Source organism: Brachyhypopomus gauderio, chromosome 6 (genome assembly GCF_052324685.1).
Source record: "Brachyhypopomus gauderio isolate BG-103 chromosome 6, BGAUD_0.2, whole genome shotgun sequence".
NCBI lineage: Eukaryota > Metazoa > Chordata > Actinopteri > Gymnotiformes > Hypopomidae > Brachyhypopomus > Brachyhypopomus gauderio.
The window spans coordinates 15,011,520-15,024,958 of NC_135216.1; the positions used below are offsets into that span (position 1 = coordinate 15,011,520).

The following is a 13,439-nucleotide window of genomic DNA, read 5'->3' on the forward strand; positions in this document are numbered from 1 at the left end:
TAGAAGGAAAAGAAAAAAAAGGTCAGAGAGGGAGACTCAGTGTTCTGAAGAAAGACAGAGTGACGGAGAGGGGGAGATGGAGCCAGACCGCGGGGGCTTTGGCTATTAGGCCTGCTAGCCTGAGGGCGGAGCCATGTTCTGTCCAATCAGAAGGTGGCAATGGTGGGATTAGCAGAAACTGAGATCTTTACTTAACCTTCCATTGATTTACAGAATCAGAAGATACCACTGTGTTGCCACATGAACACAGCACTAGGCTCCTGAGCCTGAGAAGCCACACTGATCTCCTTCCCTCAGCAAGCTCCTCCCCACTGCAAGCTCCTCCCCTCAGTAAGCTCCTCCCCTGCTCCACAGCTGCCGCTCCAAAGCTCACCCAACAATTACCCAACACAGTCACCAACACTTCCTCGATCCATGAGCGCCGTATATACGGCACTGTTCGTACGATTTCAGTCTCTGAAAGTCCACTTACCCACACAGGGACAGGATGAACACCTGACCCATTTGCTGAGCGCTGCTCTCTCTAGTCAAACTACAAACTGCAAGCGACTCCCACGAGCTGCACGTGTGTAAGCAGGATTACGGCTCCTGTAAAACTCATCGGACCTACAGAGCTTGTGCCAATTCTTTACCATCTCACAACCCGTGTAGGGAGCCTGTTTGCCTGCCAGAACAAACACGATGCTCCTGACCGTCCTGCGATGCATCCCCAACGGAAAGCGTTACGCTGGCATCATCTTGAGAGATTTCTTGGCAGTGAGAGGGCACTTGATTCATCGGGTGTTTCACAATGTATCAGTAAAAAGACCTGGGGCACATCCAACTCCCCATTGGGTGATTTTTCCATCCAGATGTGTTATTGGAGGGCCCCCCGCCCCAGCGAAACCAATTATGATCTCGCGTTCGCCGATGCCTGCTCACTCACAACGGCCGACATCCGCCATTAATCACACGTGCACAAAGCGAACGGACACGAAGGGGAAGGACAGGGCGGGAACTCACGTGGCCACGACCGCACCACCACGGCAAGAGGCCAGTCTCGTGGAGAAATGTCTCAGTAAGGAACAAGCAAGTGCAAATCCATGCCGACAGCTGCCCGGCTCTGACAGGAGGCCATGCTTGAAGCACACACACACACACACACACACACACACACACACACACACACACACGCACACACACACACACACACACACATGCTCTATCAGGATTATCAGATCGTCATCAGTGGTTTGAAAACTTGATAGACACTATACGCCGCATAATGTGAACTTAACTCTCCAAAGCCAAACATGTAGAATAGAACTTTTTAAAAAAGACATAAAATAACACTGGCCTAACGCTCCTTCGTCAGCAATGATATCAGCTTGTAGCTCCCGAGCCTCCGAATCCATGCTCTCAAATCCCCATACATCACTGACGAATTAGATCCTAATCAAATTAAAGCTAATCTCTTTCCCAATGCTTTCATACAGTCCTAAAGTGAGAAGGTATATATTTTCCCATCTCAGTGGGGTTGTAGAGGGCCACATACTGGGCCTGACAGGCGCACTATGATTGATTGATTTATTCTTTCCTATCCTGCTCTAGTGTTACAAGGCAAACAGAGCGTCCGTCATCAACTCAGTGGAGATCCTTCTCTGGCCCTCTGGGCTGCAGAGCTAAATCACTCCCACGTGTTGCCCCTCCCCCTCTCACAGAGTCAGCGCAGCTGCACGGTGGACTTAGCACGCAGCTCCCGCGCACACCCTTACACCCCTCACCCCATCACCCCTCTCACCCCCCTCACCCGCGCACACCCTCACCCCCCTCACCCCGTTACCCCTCTCACCCCCCCTAACTCTCCTCACCCCCCTCACCCCCCTCATACCACATCCCTACCCCCCTCACCCCCCCTCACCCCCCTCACCCACCTCACCCCTGTTAATGAGGCTGCTGGTAATCGCCTGCTATTTAGCCGCTGTGGAAAGCAGGCACGAAAATACTCAACCAGACCAAATCAAAACAAAAGTCCAACCTGGCAAAGCAAACAGCAGGTTGGTACACACACACTGGAGACAATGAAGACACTGGAGACACTGGACACACTGGAGACTGCCCCACAGAGCAGCATTTCCCCACAGAAGTGCCACAGCAGAAGCTTCCTTAATCTGCCATTAAATATTGATATGGGGCACATACACACGTTTTTGTTTTCAGTTTTTCTCGACCGGTCACATGCTTGCTCGTGTGTGAGTGTGTGTGTGTGTGTGTGTGTGTGTCCAAGCTCCCAGTAGGAATGCTAGTGAAATGAGTGACTTGCATTCACCACTCAGCAGGGACTGTATTCATTTATTCATGTTTATTTACCTTGATGCCTAATAGATTAACACTGAGTGAGCAATACTACAGACTGTCTAAATTTACACAAATAAGACAGCACAACTGGCGCTGAGCATTAGATGTGTCTCATTAGATCATGCGGCTCTGCGGTAGTCATGTACAAAGCAAACGGGACCCAGTTTCACAACCAGCCAAATTCCTAGCAAGCCAAAAGCAGCAAACAACGCAGTGTTGTTGTTATGACTATTCAACAAGCACAGGGAGCAAACGGACAGCAGTAAACACATACAGCACACGATTAGTGTAAAAAAACACACAGCGCACGGTTAGCGTAAAAACACACAAAGCGCAGAGTTAGCGTGAAAACACAAAGTGCACAGTTAGCGTGAAAACACACAAAGTGCACAGTTAGCGTGAAAACACACAAAGCGCACAGTTAGCGTGAAAACACACAAAGCGCACAGTTAGCGTGAAAACACACAAAGCGCACGGTTAGCATGAAAATCGTGAAGTGCACATTCACTTCTCCTTTGCGAGCATTCTGCACACCGCACCACCTAAGTGCAAGCCGGCATGCTCAGAAACCCTGCATGTAGCCCTCCTGCCACAAATCACATAATGAGCTGCCTCCTCTACAGCCGCTGCGTTGGGTAAAGGTTGGGTAAAGGATGGGTAAAGGTTGGGTAAAGGATGGGTAAAGGTTGGGTAAAGGTTGGGTAAAGGTTGGGCAGGCTGATGGTGGATTTCGGGAAACGAGGGGAGGTGTGTGTCTGTGCGTGCATATAGGGGAAGAGGATTTGGTGGGTGTTTACAGGAGGTTTTGATCCAACAAGTTCAAGTGTCAATTACACAGGAAAGCACAAAAATAGCCTCTTCCTGTCTAGTGGTTCATAATCCCAGACTTCCTATTCAATTATCAACTACTATACTCTGCCATCTGTAAAAGCGAATGTGCACCTAGTCTTGCCAGGTTCCACTGGCCTCCCAACCTCCACCACAGCTCCAAGAGAGGACAAGATGAAGGGGAGTGTGAAATCCCCTCCACACTGGTTGGGGTGAAATCCCCTCCACACTGGTTGGGGTGAAATCCCCTCCACATTCTGCTGGCTGGCTGCAGCTGCTCACAGAAGGTGCGGCGGCCGTGTGGGGAGGGGGGTGTTGGGGAAGAGAAAGCCCTGATTGTCTTTGTTTTCCCTAAGTGCTCAGCCATTTTTCTCGCCTGCCACACTGCCGCCCGGCGGGATAATGTATTGTGCTTTGTTCCCCCCCCCGCCCCTTTTGCACTGGGGGGAGGGAGGAGGGGTGTCTGGGCTCATTTCCTGACCTGCTCCGCTTCATCACTACATCAGCCCCTCCATCCTGCTGGAAGGGCCCGTTGGTCTTGTGTTATCCCGTGATGTCCTGCATTACCCCGCGTCTCCGCTGGTGTCCTGTAATCCAGCTGCTTGTGAACACTTTTCTTCCTCACCACCATGAAGAGGAATGGCAGGGCAGCACTGCTCTGCGCTACCTCACATAAAGCCCCCCCTCGATGGCCCACCGCACACTTCCAGGCAACGTCTGCAGGTGTAAATCATGGACCATGTCCAATACATCAAATAATGATGCATGTCCAGGCTGCAATGTTTTGGGGGCACAGCAGGAGGCAGCAGGAGGTTTGGAACATTAGTGCTGTAGATGTGAGAAGCGTTTGAGTCCTCGAGTCCGCAACGCTGGCCCTGATGAACGGCCATGACCCTCGTTGGTGCTTCTGTGGGTGTAGCCCAGTGCATTCAGTTTGTGCGTGATTGATTATTAATGCTTTGCTCCAGGAGCTCAGGGGACTCCGATACAGCCCTTGTGAAAAAAATCTGAAGTAATTAAGAGTGGAGACCTAATTATATCTATTTATTTAACGAATGTGATCCTACGTTGCAACACCTCCCTCCACTTCTCCCAGCTGAGTGAGCAGCAGACTCCTCCATCCGTCCTCTCATCAACAAATCAAATGACACCAATCACGTCTTCCCAGCACCAAGATGAGCAAGCAGAAGGCCTCTGTGTACCTCCAAACGCACCACTGATCTGTAGTTGTTCCTGCTAGAAGATGCAGTTACACACAGTCTACGTTGGGGCCTGAAAATAAAGGCCAGAAAAATGGGTGAATATATGTGTTTTTCCCCCAGCATATCTCTGCATGGGCATGTTCACGGCACTGGACGATTTCCTGACATGGATGTGCAAGACGTTTCCCATGGTCAACTGCAGGCAAACGAGCTGTATGATTGTGTGTCTGTGATGATGCACATTAATGGTGGAGGGAGAGAAGATTCTCCACAAGGTCTTGGTCTGACACTAATTAAGAATGGAATATTCGAAAATAATCACTACCCTTTCATCATGTACTCCATGGACAGTAGTAATAGCAAGGTTTAAAATGACTGCTTTGTACACAAAGCCACTGAAATGAAATTAAATTTAATTCACTTAGGCAATCCACAGGCCCTCTTACATTAAATAAACAATTATTTAATCAGCTGCAGGGAAATTAGGTGAACCCCTACTGACAATTTCAATTGTAGAAGTCCTGCATCAACATCCTGCAGCTCCAGCAGTGCTATCTCTATGCCAAAGGCAAACATCTGGTTACAATTCCAGACATATCGAACCATCAAGTCCTACTTCACAAGGAGGTTTACGCAAATCTGATGTCTCTGTCTAAATTGCGTCCCTAAACGCATAATCCAACTGGTGATTAATTCATTATTTATTAGTTATAAATGAATTCTTTCTTCAAAGATATTCTGTCTGAAGTCTTTGGAGATGTGACAGAGAGGGTCACATCGCAGTGTATTAAGCAGAGATCCTCCGGCTCTCAGATTCCCCCCGACACGCTTCGTGGCAGAAGGAGCTCGCGTTATTAAAACGGGGAAGGAACTGTTCCTCGGGAGCCTTCTTGGAACACGGTGGCCATGAGGTAGGAGAGTACGCACTGGGCCTCTAAAAGCAGACCGGGCTTCTCTCATCTCAGCCACCTTCTGGACGCGAGTAGAGCCCAGAAAAACTCACGACGGTCCCTCACCACTCTGACCTGACCCAGCTGGCCGGCCCTCTCAGCCTCCGTTCAACCATCCGGACCGGGAAGCTCGGAGGAGACGGACCCCTGGTGAGAGCGCGCTTCTCTGAGGCCATCTCTAACCTTTCTCCCCCTCTGTCAGGGCAGATCAGAGGAATCAGAGGATTAGATCAGAAGATAAGCTTCACTCCTTCAGAGCCCGGCGGGCTGTGTCACGTCGGCCTGCGATCCGGCAGTCTTTTAGCTCATGGCACAAGGGGCCTCTATTGAACGCAGGCAAACGGAAATGACCGGTAACGAAAGAGGAAGAGTCAAGTTCAGCCTCTGATGCTGCATATACCCAGTGCAGAGCAGGAAATGAGCTGAGTCCAGAGCTGATTAAAAATCAGAAGGTGTCTGTCTGTCTTTCTTCTTCCACTGTAACAAGACAAAAGCCACTCGGGTTTCCACACACTGCTGCAGACTCTCCTTCTACATCTAATGGCATTACATTTCTCTGGCAGTACCAATCCACTCAGTACCAGTACCCCCCTCCCCTCCCCTCCCCCAAAGCTTCCCGGGAGTGTACAGGATCCTCCGACATTCAGTGCCTTCAAGGACACATCCTGTGCGGGTGACGGAACGGAAGGCCTGCTTGCACTGCGGCTGGGTTTCTGAACACGCCAGCTGTTGCCTCCGTCCCCCCGAGCGGCCCGTCGGTACCATCACCCCCAACTCCTTTGTTTGTGGCGGACCGGCATGAATGTCAGATTGTGAAAGCAGGTGGCCCCAGACAATGGCTGCAGAGAATATCAGGATCTTGGCCATGACATCAGTGCCACACCCACTCATGTGGTGGAAAGGACAGTTATCAGCTGGAAGAGCCCATGAGCAAAGTTCGCATGGAAGATGGTATTCCGCATAATATTACACTAAGCCTGTCTATCCATGACTCCAGGTCTTTTGTCAAATCTAGTAAGCGATACAACAAAGCCAGTTGTGTTTGTGGAGATATGACACCCTGTGCACCTCAATGCTTCCAGAGAGCACTTATTTAAAACCAATAAAACATACAAACAAACAAACACACACAATTACTTTATGTTTGATCAAGCTCACAGTCGTGAATTTGGTTGCTGGGGACAAGCTGTATATGTCCAGATTATCACTCTTGTACAGAATGAGGAAACACAGCCGGTGGCCATCGAGATGGTAGAAATCAGGTTTCAGTGTATTAGTATATGTAATCTGCCAACCTGTGGCCAACCTGCCTGTGTGGAGACGTGGAGGAGGTTGACCCTGAAAACTACCATGAACCTGGCTCACGCACACTTCACTTTAATGGCCTGTGTTGTAATACAATGTGGAAAGAGGACATGGAAACCTTAGTTCAACTTGCCCTGAAGGGGAAACAAGAGACCATGGCACAAAAACATCAGTCTGAGAGAGAGAGTTAGTTTGAGTGTGTGAGTGTGTGCGTGTGTGTGTGTGTGTGTGTATCTGCAAGACTCTGAGAAGCTAACAAAGACTCTGTACATCCCACTGTAAACTTTACATCGCGGCGCTCTAGCAGGTCAGGGCTTCAGGGTGTAAAAAGGGGGCGACAGGTTATCCAAAGTCAGCAACACTGGCAGGTTCAACAGGGAAACTGAACACATTTAGAATCTCAACATCTTAAGTAGCTGCAAAGTCAGCATCTGGGAAGTATCTGGGTACAGAAGTCTTAAATGGAAAAAGATCTTGTCTAGCTACTCTGATTGGCTCTGTAGGCTGACAAGCAAAAGCTCAGCGTGGGATCCCAGACTGAAGGGGCTCCCTCTGGCCCTGAAAGTCGTATCTAGCAGTGACCCGATCACGAGGTTCACATAGGTGGCCGGGGCAGCAAAATAAACAAACACCCCTGATCATAACCTCATAAGGAGCCGATATGAAAGTCCATGCTGAAACAGCAAACAGGACCGAGGGTGAGTGGCCACATCCTGATGGAATCTACAAACGCTCTCTGATTATTTCATGAGCAGACAGCCACGCTGATGCCCACACAGATAGAGCGCCACCTTAGCATTCATGAAAAATGCAGCTGGCTACTTCAAGAACGTCAGAATTTCAAGATGCTGGTGGCAAAAATGATCTACCGAGGTCAAGCTTGAAGTCACTTCAGAGGAAGGTCACTTGTATGATCCCTAAAAAGCTGAAGCAGAAACAGGGATTTGTTTCCATTATATATGGTCCCCCCCACCGCTAGGAACACACACAGATCACCGTAGCTTTCCATGGTTCCAGATGAGCATGCATGAGAACTTGGAGACGGTCCTGCTCAGAAGAAAACATCAGGTGAATTAAAACATCTCCTCTGTGAGACTCCAGAGCCCACAGTGATTGTTTAAGAATGTCTGATAGGTCATTTATGTGATTATGCTGCTTTTCCTAAAACTATATAAACCCCCACTGGAGTTGAAAGTGGAAGATAATTAATAGATTTCTGTCGAATTAAAGAGCAAAAAAGAAGCTCACATAGTTATCATATGCAAATCTCAAACATTGAGCAGAGCTCCAGCAGGTGCATGGACAACAGGGTAGACTAGCAACCACAGCACCATTTCTACTCCCACAATTCATTGCGTTATGCTTAATAAATACATTTACATCTTTTTATGGTCATTCAAAGTTCTGTTTTCATTCGATAAAAGTACAAAGAGCTGCAAACATGTTGCGTCCAAAGATCCCACCGCTCTAATTAGGCTAAACGCTTCCATGTAGCACATTTGCAAGAGTCAATCAGAAAACGTCCGTTACATGGAACATGTCCAACTGCTGCTTGTTAAACACATTTCTAATGTTTGAAACGAACAACAAATTGAAATAAACCCATTAAGGTTCATATACCCTCGCTGATGGCTTTTCATGAAGTGTTAATCACTGTGAGTTCAGATATTTTCCTGTGCTCTTCTTTACACGGCTACTCTCCCATGCACTGAGAACACAATCGTGAAAAAGACGATTATGTCTAGTGACAAAATTAATTAATACAATTGTCATAAGACCATCACTAACTTAAAACCCCCAAGTGTGGCTCACACCTGCTTCTGTCATTGTGCCATGACAAGACTAGATTAGGCCTACTGCAGGACTGATACTAGATACAGTTGAATTATTTTTACATGGGTTTAAGACTAACCATGACCTGGGCGCATGACAGATTACAGGCCTCTTTCAGACAGAGGTCTGGCGAGACATGCACAATCCCCCAGACCTTTAGGATACCACGTTGTAGTTGTTCCCTATGATAACCCACATCTAAATTAAAACACTCAATAAACGCTCAATGAATTGCTTGCAATACTATAAATTGAATCACACTACTAAGTACTACTGATACACATTTCAATGCATCACAAAAAAGACTCTTCTAATGCTGGTGTTCGGGCCAGTGTTTGGGGCCAGTCATACTCAGTCAGACTCCGTTCCACTGGACAAAAATCGCGTTTGATAAGTGACACAGGGTCTTAGAGTCTGTCCTGTCACACTCGGTGTAAAAAGAAAAGCCAGCATCATTGTGCAGCACTGTACAAGACAGCACGGCCCACAAGAGCCAGACGCCATTCTGCACCACTTAGTGGTGGGAGTTCCAGCCGATGCGATGAGACTCCCTGCATACCCGTGTCCCAGCGGGTAAACACATGCCTGGCCGAAAGGCCACACAATCCCCTCAGACGAGTAAGAATGTGAGGAGTCACTCTGAGGCGTCGAGTGGCTAACCTTTCTCCTCGTTACGCAGGGCTCCTGTGAAGGGCCAAGACTGCACTCCACACGAGAAACCCAAACGACCGACCCAAACGATGCAGGATTGGGAAACCTGTGGAGAAAAGGCTCTGTGGACCACACAACCTCGGGCCATTCAGGCTGGCAAACACAGCACTGGGTGAGCTTTGAGATTTTCAAGAAGGACTTTGTAGATTGCTCTAATGAAGAAAAAAAAGAAAAGAAAACTTCCTAAGTGACCCACTTAGCAACCAAACACAGAGCTATAGGTCTTAATTGGCTGGCAACCATGACCAAGAAAGCCCTCCAAATTAGTGGCTGAACTGGGACGAGTTCTGAGACATGAGAAGCAAATTTCAATGTGCTTAATTTGGATAAATTCTGGAAGTTTTCAGGGAAAGGGATAATGAATGCCACTATGTTATATTAGCTCCTGGACTAAATTTGCTGGAATTTGGAAAAATGAAAGAGCAGTTAAGTCCATGTGTGTGCAGAGGGCTCAGGGCTCCTCAGACAGAAGCAGACGGAGTAGACGACACAGAGGCACGTCTGCGTAGATCCACACCTACAGGTGATGCTTCACACATCTGCTTCACAGTCACCTGTGCGGCAGCGCTGAACATATACAAACAACACTTGCTCATCGAAAACAAAACCTTGCCGCCCTGATTTCCTGCGAGGACACCTGCACACAAGGGAGTGATGCTACAGTTCAGCAGACACCGTCAGCTCCAGGCTGGTGGGGCCAGGGAACAGCACGGCTCCGCCCACCACCCAGAACCTCACGATCCATATCCAGGGGCGTACATGCATGTAGACACACACACACACGGAGAGTGTTTTTTGTGTTGTTGTTGTGTTTTTTAACCTCTCTCATCAACATACCTCCAAGCCTCAGGCACACACACACTTGACGCTCCCGAGACATGCTAAGAGAAGCCCTGCAGCAGAAGGAGCATGGGGGGCTGCATGATGAGCCCCAGCTGCACCGACCGCAGGCCCGTGTGCTGCCCGTTACCTCCGACACGCCCGCAACGGCAGGGGGCGGGGCCGAGGAGGAGGGGGGCGGGCCTGCAGTGCCACCTCTCACCCTCCAGCTAAATTCAGCCACTTGCCTGTTTCCAATTTGTGTGTGTCCCTCCCCTCAGGCGCCCGGCACCATTTCTGCCGTGACCTCTTTAATGGTGCAATGACGCCGCCTCCATCCCTTTCTGCAAATTACTCCATCTTTCTCGACCTTTGCCACTGGCTAGTGCTGGCGCAGGACCACTGTTAATTATACCTCCAATCCCTCAAATATCGAAGGGCTGGTCATTTCATTAAGGCCAGTACAGTAAACTTCAGCCCGGGGTGCAGACACAGAATGGTGGTGATGGGGGGTGTGGTGGGTACTGATGTCTCTACTAGAGTCTAGTGACTTTCACTCACTTTTTAATGAGGTGGGTGAAAGTCAAACACACATATACTGAAGAGAAGTGGGAGGGTGACTGTGTGCTAAAGGGATCAGGCACCAATACTGTAATGTAGTGCTGAGCTGTTAGAAATTCAATAAATAAAAGCTCATCTACTAAAAAGTTTACATAAACTATAGCTATATGTTTATATATAGACAGATAATACAGACAGACAGACAGAATATACACACACACACACACACACACACACGCACACGCACCAGGTGGATGGATTGATATGGATCTGCATACAAACAAACATACAGCATACATACAGCAGATACGTTGGTGTCACGTTAGGTGTAACTACAGGACAGCCATGGGCTCAGTGGCGCCACACGCAGGAAGCAGAGCACATGACACGGCTGCTCCACTGTGCCCTGCTGCAGCCCTGCACAACACAGTCCTGTGGCCCTCCACACGCCAACAAGCGTGGAGGAGGGAACGCGAGGGGGGGGGGGGGGGATACCCAGCAGCCCCTGCGTCACTCGCGCGGGGGGGGAGGATACCCAGCAGCCCCTGCGTGACTCGCGGAGCACATTAAGAGCTAGAGAGAGACAGCATGACGCATTTCACATGTATTCATTTGCAAGACACGTTGACTCCATACTTATTGATCTACAAGTGGGAACAGGTGCCAAAACAGACTAGAAGACAATAGCAGAGATGAGATGATAAGTCCATGGTGTAATTACATTTACTTGATTACATGACAGTTGGTTTCAGTTCTAGCACTAGAATAAGCAGGTGTAAGATGTAGAGAATACTGCACACTTCAGCATAAACAGAACCCTGAGAAATCAGACAGAGCCACTTGCTGTTAGCTTAATGTGGCCAATAAAGCACCAACTGTAGATACAAAGTCACTCACAGTTAAAACTTACATTTTCCGTAATTACTCGAGTTGTTATACTGAACAGCCATAAGCTGTAGTGTCTGTAGGTGTTTTTAATGCTCCTCCCAGTGGTCAGAAGGCCCAGCACATCTTCCATGAAGGTGGGCAACGTACCACGATGGTCAGATGACAGACGACGATGAAGCAGGCCTGAAGCCTCTGGAGGCGAAGTGCTCAGTCATGGTCCAAACGCTCAGAACAGTACGAGCTCTGTTCAAAGGCAAATCAGCAACTCCACCACCCAAGATCTTAAGCTTTGGGGTTTGTTTTTTTTTTTTACAGCCGTTACAGTTTGTTGCACCTACTTCTGTACCGCGCCATGAAGAAGTTGGTGCAGCCTGGAGCAAAAGCAGTACTGAATATACACTCTGAACATACAAAATATATAGAATAATTAAAAACATTTGTTCCACTTAGGCTATATATCTCATCATTTTAAGCTTTAAAGAAGGTCATCACTAATCTCCACCATGACTTTGAAAATATGAAATGTGAAATACTTTAAGCAAAAACAATGTCTCAGGCATCAAACAACACGTTCTTCGCTATTTTCTGCAATAACAGAATATAGCTTAGAGTCATTAAATGCTTCGGTTGTCTCACTTCTGTTGTGTATTCTCTGTAGGACTGCACGCCCCGAACTAGAACACCACTGCCATGATGGGGATGAATGAATACCATTCCACCCCTAGTTCTAAGGTGCAGCACGGCTCCGTGTCTTCTGACAAGGTGCTTTGCACCTATGCATAAAGGATGTGAATAGGGGGGAAAAGGATGAAAGTGATTGGAGGAATCGCGGTTCATTTCCATGAGTGGGTTGAGCTGGGTGAGGTGCGCAGCTGCGTAGACGGGAGCGTATGTGCGCCTCCTCCATTTTCCCTAGTGAACATGCTCCTCTTTCAGCAGGGAGAAATTAAACAGGTCACCTCTGAGCACTTTCTCTCAGTCTGCAAACACGCCTGAACATTTGTCACTCCACAGCTCCGTATAGTGGAGACAACAGTATAAATGCATCGTGCATGTTGGACACAGAGGTGGATCCAGACCCTTCTAAGTTAATACTCTCAACGTAAGCATTTGAATCTAAGTCCAAGCTTACGTAACCTAGGCTGTGTGTGTGTGTGTGTGTGTGTGTGTGTGTGTGTGTGTGTGTGTGTGTGTGTGTGTGTGTGTGTGTGTGAGAGAGACCATCACACATGCAGCAGCTCAGTGAAGATACAGGTCCAGGTCAATTCTGGGCAGCCGCCGGTGTCTCTGCTTAGACGCTTGGTGACATCACAGGGCCAAGAGGGCCCGCGTGATGTTTGCAGCACAAGGGTTCTGCCAAAATGTCACAGTGGATCAATATAGAAGTGAAAGGTCAACACTGCTCTTCAGAGCGAGATCCAATACTTCATTAAGAGTGGAGGAGAAGCTGGAATCTGAATGGGTGTTTAAGTTAGGCGTGCCCCCGCACACACACACACACACACACAGATCTAGCATCACTAGAACAGTGTCTTTAAATACATGCGTAGGCCACTTACTGCACCCATTTCGCTGTCAGACTTTCTAGGCTTTGAATTTCTTCGGCATCACAGATTCACTTCTATACGTTTCTATTTCATCCCACATGCTTTATGTACTTTTATTCTTTCTCCAAAGGATAAATGAAATGAATGGCCATATGAAACATGCTGTACAAATAAACATGTTTTTTCCTGCATATTACAGTGACAAACTGAATCTGTGGTTGCGCATAACATTAGGAATTCATATAGAAGCAAATGTGAATGTGACAATCTTATTAATGTCCATATTGTTAGTTGTCGGGTTTTTTCTACCAGGCATGTTGGGTTTTTTTTTTTTTTTTTTACCAACTGCAGCTGCAGACGCGTCCAGGCCCCACGAGACCACAGACGGCTGTGGAAAAGTATTTCAGGGAAAACTACCGTCTGAAAACCACGCACGCGATGCATGTTTGATTGTATAT

At 48.0% G+C, this 13,439-nt stretch overlaps 1 protein-coding gene across 8 annotated transcripts in view; it reads right to left on the minus strand.

The window, feature by feature from the left end:
* trps1 (trichorhinophalangeal syndrome I) overlaps positions 1-13,439 on the minus strand; it is a 94,950-nt gene that overhangs the window by 13,431 nt on the left and 68,080 nt on the right. The window lies entirely within an intron of this gene.